General features: G+C 47.2%; 2 pseudogenes across 1 annotated transcript in view; both read left to right on the top strand.

Moving 5' to 3' along the window:
* The first annotated feature begins 8,751 nt into the window (after window positions 1-8,751).
* LOC132675410 (GTPase IMAP family member 1-like) overlaps window positions 8,752-12,618 on the top strand; it is a 62,862-nt pseudogene continuing 58,995 nt past the window's right edge. Inside the window, exon 1 of the transcript XR_013552079.2 lies at window positions 8,752-8,955. The product of XR_013552079.2 is annotated as a GTPase IMAP family member 1-like (transcript). The remainder of the gene's footprint in view (window positions 8,956-12,618) is intronic.
* On the top strand, window positions 9,753-11,250 carry LOC144614188 (GTPase IMAP family member 1 pseudogene; annotated as a pseudogene).

Below are 12,618 nucleotides of genomic sequence, written 5' to 3'. Positions count from 1 at the left end.
GCCTTGTGATCATTGGTCAAAAAGGAGCATGTGGCCCCCATCAGTCCCATCCTGAGCCCTAAGTTAGGAGTGATCTCCTTCTAGAAGATTCTGGATAGAAGCAGTGTAGCCCCATATCTGAATTGTTCACTTAGCCATGCTCCTGAACATTGAGGGCTTCCTTCCACTTGCACCTATGCTGTGAGCCACAGGCCTCTCCACCGCTTGTCTCCTCCTGCAACCCTGGAAACACAACTTTCCACCCAGGATCTTGCTCCTTCCACATAGAAGCAGAGAGATACATGTGGACAAAGCCACAGCTTCTTTTTTTTTTGTTTTCCTTTGATTCTTTCCATTTCACACACACACAGAAATGTGGATATAATGAATTTTCAAAAGGTGTGGGGTCATTAAGAGACATTCTTTGAATTCTATAGGAGTCTTCTTGTGGGGCTCAGGGTGTTTTCTGATGCTCAGATCTAGATAATCTCAAAGCTCAACTTATTAAAATAGTGCAGAAATAATAACAGTAGTTTAAAAGAATCGTTCCCCCATTGTCCTGTTTCTTCTACATATCGTCTTTGTAACCTTGGTGGATCCGTTTCCTATTGCCTCCATAACAAATTCCCAAAACATTAGTAGCTGAAAACAGTATACACTTCATCTTCTACAGTTATGGAGAACAAGAGCATGGAATTAGTCTTATGGAGATAAAATCAAGGTCCTGCAGAGCTGGTTCTTTCTGGAGGCTCCAGGAGAGAATCCATCCCTTGCCTCTTATATCTTCTAGAAGCTGCCAGCTGACCTGGGCTTGTGGCCACATCACACCAATCTCTGCTGCCTTTATCACATTGCCTACATGCCTCTCCTTAGAAGGACCTTTCTGAGTACCTCTGGGGCCCACCCAGATAATCCGGAATAATCTCCCCATCTCAAAGTCATTAACTTAATCACACCTGCAAAGATGCTTATGGAATAAGGTAACATTCACAGGCTCTGGGGATTAGAGTGTGGCCATCTTTCGGGGGCCACCATTCAGCCTGCCACATTTGGGTGAGTTAACCTCTCTGCAACTCACTCCCCTAATCTTTAAAATGGAATACTTACTTCAGACGGTCATTGTGAAACCAGATAAATTTGTACACATGACGTGGTACTCAAACCATAGTGATCAATAGGTATTAGTTAGTAGTAATAATTCAACCCTCAATGCTAGTCTCATAGATTACCATCCTGAGGCTCATCTACACATCATAGATGCTGTCTTAGTCAGCGTGGACTGCCATAATTCCACAGCCTGGGAGCAGGAACAACAGGAATTAATCTCTCACAGTTCTGGAGTCTGGGCAACCCAAGCCCAATGTGCCAGCCAACTTGTTTCCCTGGGGAAGGCTCACTTCCTGATTTGCGAATGGCACTGTCTCACCGTGTCCATACATGATGGAGCGAGGAAGCAACTCTCTGCTATCTCTTCTTCAAGGGCACTAATCCCATCGAGAGGACCCCAGATTCATGAACTCATGGAAACCCACTAACGTTACCCCCAAATACCATTATGTTGGGGGTTAGGGATTCTGGAGCCTTCTCTCTTGGTGCCAAATAAAACTAGTCACTTCTACTTTGTAACAATCTCTTTTAAGTGGATATCACTCAAGGTTTCCTGGTTTCTCCCCACTCACTCCACCCACAAGGGCACTGCATGAAAAGGAAGACTCAGCACCTCCACAGCCTGTATACCAGGATAAGGGATCTGGATTATCTATAGCCCTGCACTCACATGTCTTTAATGAAATTGTCTTCTGGCTCCATGGATGTGCAAGAAGAGCTGCCTCTTGCAGGCTAATAGCAGCCTTGTCACAAAAGAGATATAGGTGTTAGGTGTGACAGTGCACTTGAGGCTGAATCCCTCAAAGGAAACATTGACCAAACCCTCATGAAATAAGGACCATGCCCCCCAAAGAGCCTTTTACTGTCTTCCACGATGTTATATTCCGTTATGAACCACAACCATTCAGTCCTGTTCTCAAACAGGTCTCTGCTTCCTCCTAAGGCTTCTCCGAAGATCTACCAAAAGTGACCACTCAGAATTTGTGTCTTCACCAGAGGTCACAATCTTGGAGCTTCAGGGGAAAAACTGTAGGACGTGCTCTGAACCACTGTTGCCTCAAAGAGACTTTCAGAGCAGGTTTGCAAGAAGGCAGCACTGACTCAATGCTCAGACTGTGCCAGTGAGCAAAGCCAGGACTACTGGGACTCTCAGTCTGGAAGCATATGTACCTCAGGAAATCAGACGACTGACTCAAGATCCAGCAGAGTGAGAAGTAATGACATAGGACTGAGTGAACGGATTCAAAATGTGCCATTGTGGTTATTTGTTTGGAATATTGATGCAACAGTTTGTGGTCATTTGTTACAGCAGCTCCTGGGGGAATTAATACAGATTTTAAGGCCAAGAAGTAGAGTCCTGCTCTGGTAATTACCTAAAATGTAGGAGTCGTTTCGAAATTGAGTAATGCATGCAGGCTCGAGGAATTCTGAGGTATATGATAAAAAGAAAGGCCTAAGAGGATGTCGGTGGTAGGATGAACATCAAGGTCACTTTCTGGTGAGGTCCCAGAGAGAGGTGGGGACCACGCTGCTGGACATTGGAGGGACGATGGCACTTGCTATAAAATGGCAGGGGGCAGGGAGGCGGGCTAAACTGAGGTGGGCTGCTGGGTGGAGAGTAGACCATGTAAGTGATGAACTTGAATATTTAGCTGCGGAGAATTCCAAGAACAATGTGGAAGATGTGGCCTGGTGTCTCCTTGCTGCTTCTAATGAAATGCGTGAGGAAAGAGAGTGGTGGCTTATCGCCAGCCAAAGAGCACCAAGATGGCCAGCTGCCAGCAGAGCCCAGGAAGAAGCAAGCAAGGTCCTCCCCTCAAGGCTTCAGAGAGCACACGCCTCTGCTGGCATCTTGACTTTGGACTCCAGGAGCTACCACACAATGCATGTCTCAGCTGTTTCAACTGGTGTTTGGCCGACCTGTCGTGCAGTGCTAGGCATCCAGCATGTCCCCTCCACCTTGCCCCTGCCTGCTTTCTTGTCCCATCCTCTGAGAAACCCAAAGGTCTCCCCTTCTGTGGCACAGTGTGAGCGGGAAAATCATCTAGACTACGTTCTTCCTCATTCCCACCACATTTCTGGCCCAGACGGACCCCAGGTCTCCCTGATGAGAGAGAGCTTGGGGCTTTCTCAGAATTTAGATTTCAGTACTCTAAAGAATTCTCTTTTTGGAAACAAATATACAACATCAAAACAAAAACTAACAATTGTTTCTTTTAAAGAGACACACAGGAATTTAAGGCCTGGGAGTGCGGTTAAGGCCTCCTGAACTCTTAAGGCAAACAGGCAGACTATCAGGGTGCCATGAGCTGGGGGGTCTGAGGTAAAAGCGGGCCCCAGTCCCAGCAGCAACAATCAATCCCTCACTCTTAGAGAATACCAACACTGCACAAAAGGACTATTTTCTCTTAATCAGCAAAAATGTTTCCTTAATATATGAAAATCAGTCAGTGGAAAAGTGTGTGGGCCTGATTCTGCCCCCCAGGTCCTCCCTTTTAAAAAATTTTCACTCAAAACATAAATAGCTAACAAACAGCCAGGCAGCCTTATTATTTTGACTATTATTTATTTATCAGGAAGATATAGAACGTGAAAGTTGCACTGAAATGACTCCTGTCCAAGCTGTGAAAGAATATAAACGACTCTTTGGAAATACAGTGAGAGGCCAGCGTCTCTCTCACCCTCTGCAAGTTCACCATAGCTGCAGTTAGTAGGACAGCGGGACTCCGTATAAAGACGGCTGTCTGTAAGACGGTGGTAACTGCTGCCTGGCTCCCTTTTGACAGTGTTTCATTTACCTATAATAAGACACCACAAGGGTGAGGCAAAAGGAGGCAAACTCCAGGCAGCTAGCAGGAAGGAAGAAGAGGGGAGTTGGCAATGTGGCCAGAGTTTGAACCAAAACTAGGACAGGCTTCCATATGTCCTGGAGGAACCCTACAGACCTAGTACTGGTGGGACAGCCATAAGTGATGCAACGTATATATTTTTTAAAATATATTAAACTCTCTTAAAGTTGTTCTAAGATCCAGCAAACAAAGAAGACCAATTTCAAAAAATAAAAGTCTACTAAATAGTAGTAAGAACAGTGAGTCTGTGACACATACCATAAGCTGCTTCCTCCCTTCCAACACACACTCAGCTCCTCTGGAAGGAAACTGCATTCTGGTAGGTGTGGCCAAGAAGCTGGGGCTCCCTGTCCCCTCAGCCTTCCAGCAAGAGAACAGTATCTTTGGAGGAATCAGCTGGAAGTCAGTAGGTTTAACCACCGGGTATAGTACAGACAGAGTGGTTAGGGAAAGAAACACACAATGGGGCTAAGACAACTGTCAACTCCCGGGACTCTGCAGGCCCAGGCTGCACCCTCTGAGGAGAGACACCAGAGGTTTCACCCTGCAGGGGAAGCAGACTTCACCAGGAGAGTCCAGCCAAACATGCAAACCCCATGCACAAAGTTGCAGTGAAGCACCAGAGCAGATATCCTTGTCTTATCTCTGATCACAGGGGCAAATCTCTCAGCCTTTCATCAAGTATGGTACCAGTGGTGGGAGTTTTCACACTGATTTCCTTCAGTTCTTTCAACATGCTTAGAATTGCTCTTTGGAAGCCCTGTCTCTGAATCCAATATCCAGGGCCTCTGCCAGGCAATTCCTGTGGCCTGAGTTTTTCCAGTTTATGGGTCACACCTTCCTGTTTCGCTGTACATCTTGCAGGTATTCTTAAAAACTGGGCATTTTAGGTAACATGGTGTAGTGAATCTGGATACTGATTCCCTTTCTGCCTTTCTAGGCCTTGATTTGCTGCTGTCTGTGTGTCCATAAGAATACAGAAATTGCTTTTTTAAACAACAAAATAGAAATCCTGGAGCAGAAAAGTATGACTGAAATGAAAATTTTACTAGTGGGGCTCAACGATAGATTTGAATGGCTAGAACAAAGATTCAGTGAATTTGAAGATGTAATAATTATAAACACACATGAACTTCACAATTGAGCCCCAAAACACAGGAAGCAAAAAATAACAGGCACCAAGGAGAAATAGACAATTCAACAACAAGCTGTAGACTTCAATGTCCACGTTGACCAACGCGTACCACAGCTAATCAGAAGGTCAAAACAGAAACAGAAGATGTGACCCACAGATAAACCAACTAGACCTAACATTACAGCACATCACCCAACGAAGTAGATTATGCATTCTGTTCAGGTACACAGAGAACGTTCTCCTAATATGACCAATAGGTCATAAAATGGGCCTCCACAAATCTAAGAGACTTGAAATCCTAGAGTATAACAGGGGGTAAGCTCCTTTACATCAGTCTTGGCAATAATTTTTTGGATTTGACCACAAAAGCAAAGGCAGCGAAAGATAAAATAAACAAGTGAGATTACATCCAACTAATACGCTTCTACCTGGCAAAGGAAACCATCAACAATACAAATAGGCAGCCCACTGAATGGGAGAAAGTATTTGCAAATCGTATATTTGATAAAGGGTTAATACCCAAAATACACACAGAACTCACATATTTAATAGCAAAACCCGAGCAATTTATTTAAAAAGGACAGAGGAAGTAAACAGGCATTTTCCCAAAGAGGACACACAGGTGGCACATAGGTGCATGGAGATGTGCTCAGTATCACCATCATCAGGGGAAAGGCAAATCAAAACCACAATGAGGTATCGCCTCACACCTGTTAGAATGGCTATCATCAAGAAGACAAGAGGTAACAAGTGTTAGGGAGGATGAGGAGAAAAGGGAAGCCTTGTGCACTGTGCATGGGACGCAAATTGGTGCAGCCACTGTGGCAAACAGTATGGACGGTCCTCCAAAAATTATACGTAGCATTACACATGATCCGGCAATCCCACTTCTGGGTATTTATCCAAAAGAAAGGAAAGCAAGATCTCAAAGAAAGATCTGCACTCACAAGCTCCCTGCAGCATTGCTCACAATAGCCAAGATGTCAAAGCAACCTAAAGGTCCATCTATGGGTATATATATATTGTTCTGTGAAAAGAAAGAGGAACATCTTGTCATTTGCAACAACAGGGTCGAACTTGAGGGCATTATCGTAAGCGAAACAGGTCGAACAGAGAAAAACAAATACTGTATGATATCACTTTTATGTGGAATTTTAAAAAGCCAAACTGATAGAAATGGAGAGTAGAACAGTGGTGACCAGGGTCTTGGGGATGGGGGGATGGGGAGACATTGGTCAAAGAGTACAAAGTTCCAGTTATAAGATGAATATGTTCTGGGGATCTAACGTGCAGCACAGTGATGATGGCTCATCCCACTGTATCATACCTTAACAGTTACAAGAGAGTAGATGATCTTAAATGTTCTCACGCAAAACGAGTAATGGTAAATATGTGATGTGATGCAGGTGTTAGCTAATAATACTATGGTGGCAATGATTTTGCAATATAGAAGTGTATCAAATCAACACATTGCACCCTTTAAAATTACACAGTGTTACATTTCAATTATATCTCCATAAAGCTGGATAGGGTGTGGGGGGATAAGGTGGAGGGCCATGGGTTAGGTATCTTCACTAGAGAGAATGAACTGGCAAGACTCGGTAAAAATCACGCCCCAGAACACTAGCTTCAGATTATGTGAAAGCCCTCACTACACATTGGGAGAGTGGACTCCAGAAATTGTAAGTGAGTTAGGGAAGATCGCAGAGTTGATTCCAGAACAAACCAGGTCCAGGGCACATAGCACCATACGCTGTTGTAGCCTTCTCTCCACACAATGTCTGGCTGTTTTACTCACGGGTATTTTCCTCTCTCATGACCTCCTGAGAGGAGAAACAGACACTTGGGTCAGAGATAACAACTTGAGGCCAGACTAAGTCTCCTATGAAAATTCCATCCTCTTCCTGCTGTCTGATCTTTATTTTTTTTTTATTTTTTTTTTTTCTGGGTTCAGTATGTGCACTCTTTTTTTTTTTTTTTTTTTTTGCTTGTAGTTGGACCTCTTTTTTTTTTTAATATATGAAATTAACTGTCAAATTGGTTTCCATACAACACCCAGTGCTCATCCCAAAAGGTGCCCTCCTCAATACCCATCACCCACCCTACGCTCCCTCCCACCCCCCATCAACCCTCAGTTTGTTCTCAGTTTTTAACAGTCTCTTATGCTTTGGCTCTCTCCCACTCTAACCTCTTTTTTTTTTTTCCTTCCCCTCCCCCATGGGTTTCTGTTACGTTTCTCAGGATCCACATAAGAGTGAAACCATATGGTATCTGTCTTTCTCTGTATGGCTTATTTCACTTAGCATCACACTCTCCAGTTCCATCCACATTGCTACAAAAGGCCATATTTCATTTTTTCTCATTGCCACGTAGTATTCCATTGTGTATATAAACCACAATTTCTTTATCCATTCATCAGTTGATGGACATTTAGGCTCTTTCCATAATTTGGCTATTGTTGAGAGTGCTGCTATAAACATTGGGGTACAAGTGCCCCTATTCCTCAGTACTCCTGTATCTCTTGGATAAATTCCCACCAGTGCTATTGCTGGGTCATAGGGTAGGTCTATTTTTAATTTTCTGAGGAACCTCCACACTGCTTTCCAGAGCGGCTGCACCAATTTGCATTCCCGCCAACAGTGCAAGAGGGTTCCTGTTTCTCCACATCCTCTCCAGCATCTATAGTCTCCTGATTTCTTCATTTTGGCCACTCTAACTGGCGTGAGGTGATATCTGAGTGTGGTTTTGATTTGTATTTCCCTGATAAGGAGCGACGTTGAACATCTTTTCATGTGCCTGTTGGCCATCCGGATGTCTTCTTTAGACAAGTGTCTATTCATGTTTTCTGCCCATTTCTTCACTGGGTTATTTGTTTTTCGGGTGTGGAGTTTGATGAGCTCTTTATAGATTTTGGATACTAGCCCTTTGTCCGATATGTCATTTGCAAATATCTTTTCCCATTCCGTTGGTTGCCTTTTAGTTTTGTTGGTTGTTTCCTTTGCTGTGCAGAAGCTTTTTATCTTCATAAGGTCCCAGTAATTCACTTTTGCTTTTAATTCCCTTGCCTTTGGGGATGTGCCGAGTAAGAGATTGCTAAGGCTGAGGTCAGAGAGGTCTTTTCCTGCTTTCTCCTCTAAGGTTTTGATGGTTTCCTGTCTCACATTCAGGTCCTTTATCCATTTTGAGTTTATTTTTGTGAATGGTGTGAGAAAGTGGTCTAGTTTCAACCTTCTGCATGTTGCTGTCCAGTTCTCCCAGCACCATTTGTTAAAGAGACTGTCTTTTTTCCATTGGATGTTCTTTCCTGCTTTGTCAAAGATGAGTTGGCCATGTCTGATCTTTAACAGCTGAAAAGACCTCTTTTTCTTTAGGAATGAAGAGATGGCAGAGAGGACCACATTGGTGGCCTTGTCCACATTCATGTCCAGTCAAGGATTCCTCCCTGATTCCTGGGGAAGGAGACTCTCAAGAGGCCATTTTCTAGGAAAACACCCAAAAAGCAAAAGGCAACTGGACATAAGAGTAGTGGGCAGAGGCCAAAACTGAGAACAGGCCTCAGAAATCTAAACAGCCCTTCATTGAGGTTACAGCCCCTCCCGGGAACAAGATGTGGTGCCACAGCGACCTTCGGAAAGGATCAGCACAGTCCCAAGCAGGGGGTGGGTTGCCCAGTGGAAAGAACGCAAAGGCACCCCTCGCTGGCCCTCCTGGCCCATGTCCTGTCCCTTTAAATCGGCACCACTGGGCCCTCCCTCCCTGGGCTCTGAGACTTCCTCCCTGTGCTATGCTGGCAGGAACAGCCTCTGTACTCACAACCCAAGGCACAGCACCAGGTCGCGGGTTTCTGCAGCCAACAGCAGAGCCTGTCACCACTTCTGCTGGAAGGTGAGCACACAGGGGAAGGAAGGGAGCCACCTGGGACAGAGGGGAGTGGAGGAATTGGGGACGTAGGGGGGCTCTAAGGAATTCAGGGCCTGGTTGCAGCTCACTGAGTGGGCGCCTGCATTCTACTACCTCCCAGGAAGGGGAGCGGGATCTAGAAAGAATAACTTCACCCTTGCAGGCTTTTCAGGGAGCTCTGAGTCTCAGAACAAGCAAGTGAAGAAGAAATGGTAAGCATCTTCTCCAGCCGTGGAGTGCGCACACTTTTACTTGGGACTACGTTCTTCGTCCTGCCCTGCTCCTCGCCTGGTCAGAAAGGTGTTTGCTGGAAGCACTGCCAGGGCTCAGCACGCTGGAGAAGGCTGCAGACACTCCCTCTGAGGGCATGTGCAGCCAAGGAGAGAGACAAGGAGAGAGATCCCCACGGAAGATGTGGAGGGTTGAGATCATGGACTGGAGGGAACACAGTTTACCAGGTAGACTGTGTCAGTGAACAAGGATGGAGGGTTAACTGTGTCTTACTGGAAGCAGGTTTACTAGAGAGAAGAGGGAGGAGGAGGGGAAGTGGAGGAAGGGAAGAAAGAAAGAGATCCTGTCACCTAATGCTCTGAGCAACCCTGGGAGAAACAACTCTCTGTCACCCCTCCCAATATGCAGAAGACGTTGAACGCTTAGTCTAAACTCGCCCAAGCTTCCACAGCTGGCACATGCGGGGCTGTGATTCCAACCCGGGGTGTCTGGGACTCCAGACAGCCCTTCACTCCCAGGCCTTCTGTGCCCTCCCGCATCTCCTCGCTGGGATGGCCCCTGGGAGAAGTCTGGCAGAGGCCTGGGAAGTCGTCGAGCACGGAGCAGCTCTTCAAGGTGCGGACGACCAGAGGCAATGTCAGCTGAAGTCATGGCCTGCGACCATCGAGGGGGACCCTCCAGAGCAGTGTGCACCCGGTGCCGGAGCATGGACTGGGGGGCGGGGGCAGGTGCACGCACTGGAGCCAAAGATGGAAGAAAGGTGGCTAAAGATGCCCCCGGAGTCGCACAAGCTCTAACCAGAGCGCCTGGGAAAGGCCTGTTGGACAAGCAGAAGCGGGAGGCATCCTTGCCCTCCTCCCTCAGGAGGCACCCCGGAGCCCCGGTGGAGCGGGACGCGAGCTCTCAGGCCGGCGGCCCACGCCTACTCTGTCCTCACAGGTTCCCAGGACCCGGACGACCAGCAGCAGCCGCTCGCGCAGGAGCGCAGGCTCAGGCTCATCCTGGCCCGCAGGACCGGAGTGGGCAAGAGCGCCACGGGCAACAGCATCCTGGGCCACAGCCTCTTCCCGTCCAGGCTCGCGGCCACCCCGGTGACCAGAAGCTGCGCCCTGGGGAGCCGGAGCTGGGCCGGGTGGCGCGTGGAGGTCACCGACACCCCCGACCTCTTCACCGCCCAAGGCCGGCACGCGGACCCGGACTGCACCGAGCGGGCCAACTGCTACCTGCTCTCGGCGCCCGGGCCGCACGCGCTGCTGCTGGTCACGCAGCTGGGCCGCTTCACCGCCCAGGACGAGGAGGCGGCGCGCGGCGTCCACGAGCTGTTCGGCGCCGGCGTCCTGGCGCGCGCCGTGCTCGTCTTCACGCGCCGGGAGGACCTGGAGGGGGGCTCGCTGCACGACTACGTGCGCGCCACCGACAACCGCGCGCTGCGGGCCCTGGTGGCCGAGTGCGGCGGCCGCGTGTGCGCCCTGGACAACCGGGCGGCGGGCGCCGAGCGCGATGCGCAGGTGGGCGAGCTGCTGGCGCTGGTGGAGCGGCTGGCGCTGGAGCACGACGGCGCGCCCTTCACCGACGACGTGTACGGCCTGGCGTGGGCCCGGCGCCACGCGCGTCCCGAGGACACGCTCCGCCTGGTGGCCGCGGGGCTGGCGGCCCGCGGTCTGGGGCGGGGGTGGGGTCGGAAGTGGGGGCGGGGGCGGCGCTGGCTGGAGGCCGCGAAGCGTGGGTGGCCGCTGGCGCTCCTGCTGCTGGGGGGCGCACTGTTACTTGTCCTGCTGCTTCTCCAGCGGGGGGCTCCAGGCCCAGATTGAAGGAGCTGCCCTTCCAAATGCGGGGAGCCTGGAGGGTAAAGGGGCTGGGTCAAGGCGCTGAGGGGAACTTAAACCCAATTTCAAAGGAAACCTGGAGTTTCAGACTGGGAGTCTTAATGACTCAGGACGCCTTGGACACTGTATCGACTTTGCAAAGGCTCAAGTTGACTTTTAGCATTCAAATGTCACTTTTGATTATATGTACACTATTCAAATAAATGTGGTGAACTTTCAAATGTCCTTAATTCATTTTAGTAGTTTGGATGTATTTTTCTTCTTGAAAAAATAGTGCATTGACTGGTAGTGTTTTATATAGAAAGTGGATTCATGGCAAAGAGAAACAAACATTTGTGTGTGTGTGTGAGCATTTATCAAAACGTAGACACTGTCTTAGTCGCTTGAGTTGCTAAAACAACAAAAACAACAGCAACAACTGGGAAAGCTCTCAGTTTTTCCCCATTGAGGATGATATTACTTGTGGGCTTTTCATAAATGGCCTTTATGGTGTTTAGGTATGTTCCTTCTATACCAACTTTCTCCATGGCTTTTATTAAGAAAGGATGCTGAATTTTGTCAAATGGTATTTATGCATCGATTGACAGGATCACATGGTTCTTTTCTTTTATTAATGTGAGGTATCACTTTGATTGATTTGCATATGTTGAACCAGCGCTGCAGCCCAGGAATGAATCCCACTTGAAAATGGTAAATAACTCTTTTTATATGCTGTTGAATTTCATTTGCTAGTATCTTACTGAGAATTTTTGCATCCATATTCATCAGGGATATTGGCCTGTAGTTCCCTTTTTTTTTGCTGGGTATCTGTCTGGTTTAGGAATCAAAGTAATGCTGGCTTCATAGGATGAGTCTAGAAGTTTTCCTTCCCCTTCTATTTTTTGGAACAGCTTGAGAAGGATAGGTATTATCTCTGCTTTAAACGTCTGGTAGAATTCCCCAGGGAAACCATGTGGTACAGGACTCTTATTTGTTGGGAGATTTTTGATAACTGATCAAACTCTTTATTTCTTCCGGGTTTGAGTTTTGGAAGTGTGTGGGTGGTTAGGAATTTGTCCATTTCTTCCAGGTTGTCCAATTTGTTGGCATATAATTTTTCATGGTATTCCCTGAGAATTGCTTGTATTTCTGAGGGTTTGAGATCAGGATCACGACAGGGATGTCCACACTCACTGCTGTGTTTACCATGGTGTTGGAAGTTCTAGCATCAGCAATCAGACAACAAAAGGAAATCAAAGGCATCAAAACTGGCAAAGATGAAGTCAAGCTTTCACTTTTTGCAAATGACATGATATTATACATGGAAAACCCGATAGATTCCACCAAAAATCTGCTAGAGCTGATACATGAATTCAGCAAAGTCACAGGATACAAAATCAATGTACAGAAATCAGTTGCATTCTTATACACCAATAATGGAGCCACAGAAAGGCAAATAAAGAAACTGATCCCATTCACAATTGCACCAAGAAGCATAAAATACCTAGGAAAAAACTTAACCAAAGATGTAAAAGTTCTGGATGCTGAAAACTATAGAGAGCTTATGAAGGAAATTGAAGAAGACATAAAGAAAAGGAAAAACATTCCATGC

Source organism: Panthera onca, chromosome A2 (assembly GCF_046562875.1).
Source record: "Panthera onca isolate mPanOnc1 chromosome A2, mPanOnc1 haplotype 2, whole genome shotgun sequence".
NCBI lineage: Eukaryota > Metazoa > Chordata > Mammalia > Carnivora > Felidae > Panthera > Panthera onca.
The sequence above is the reverse complement of the archived record's forward strand: the minus strand, read 5'-3'. Positions and strand labels throughout refer to the sequence as shown.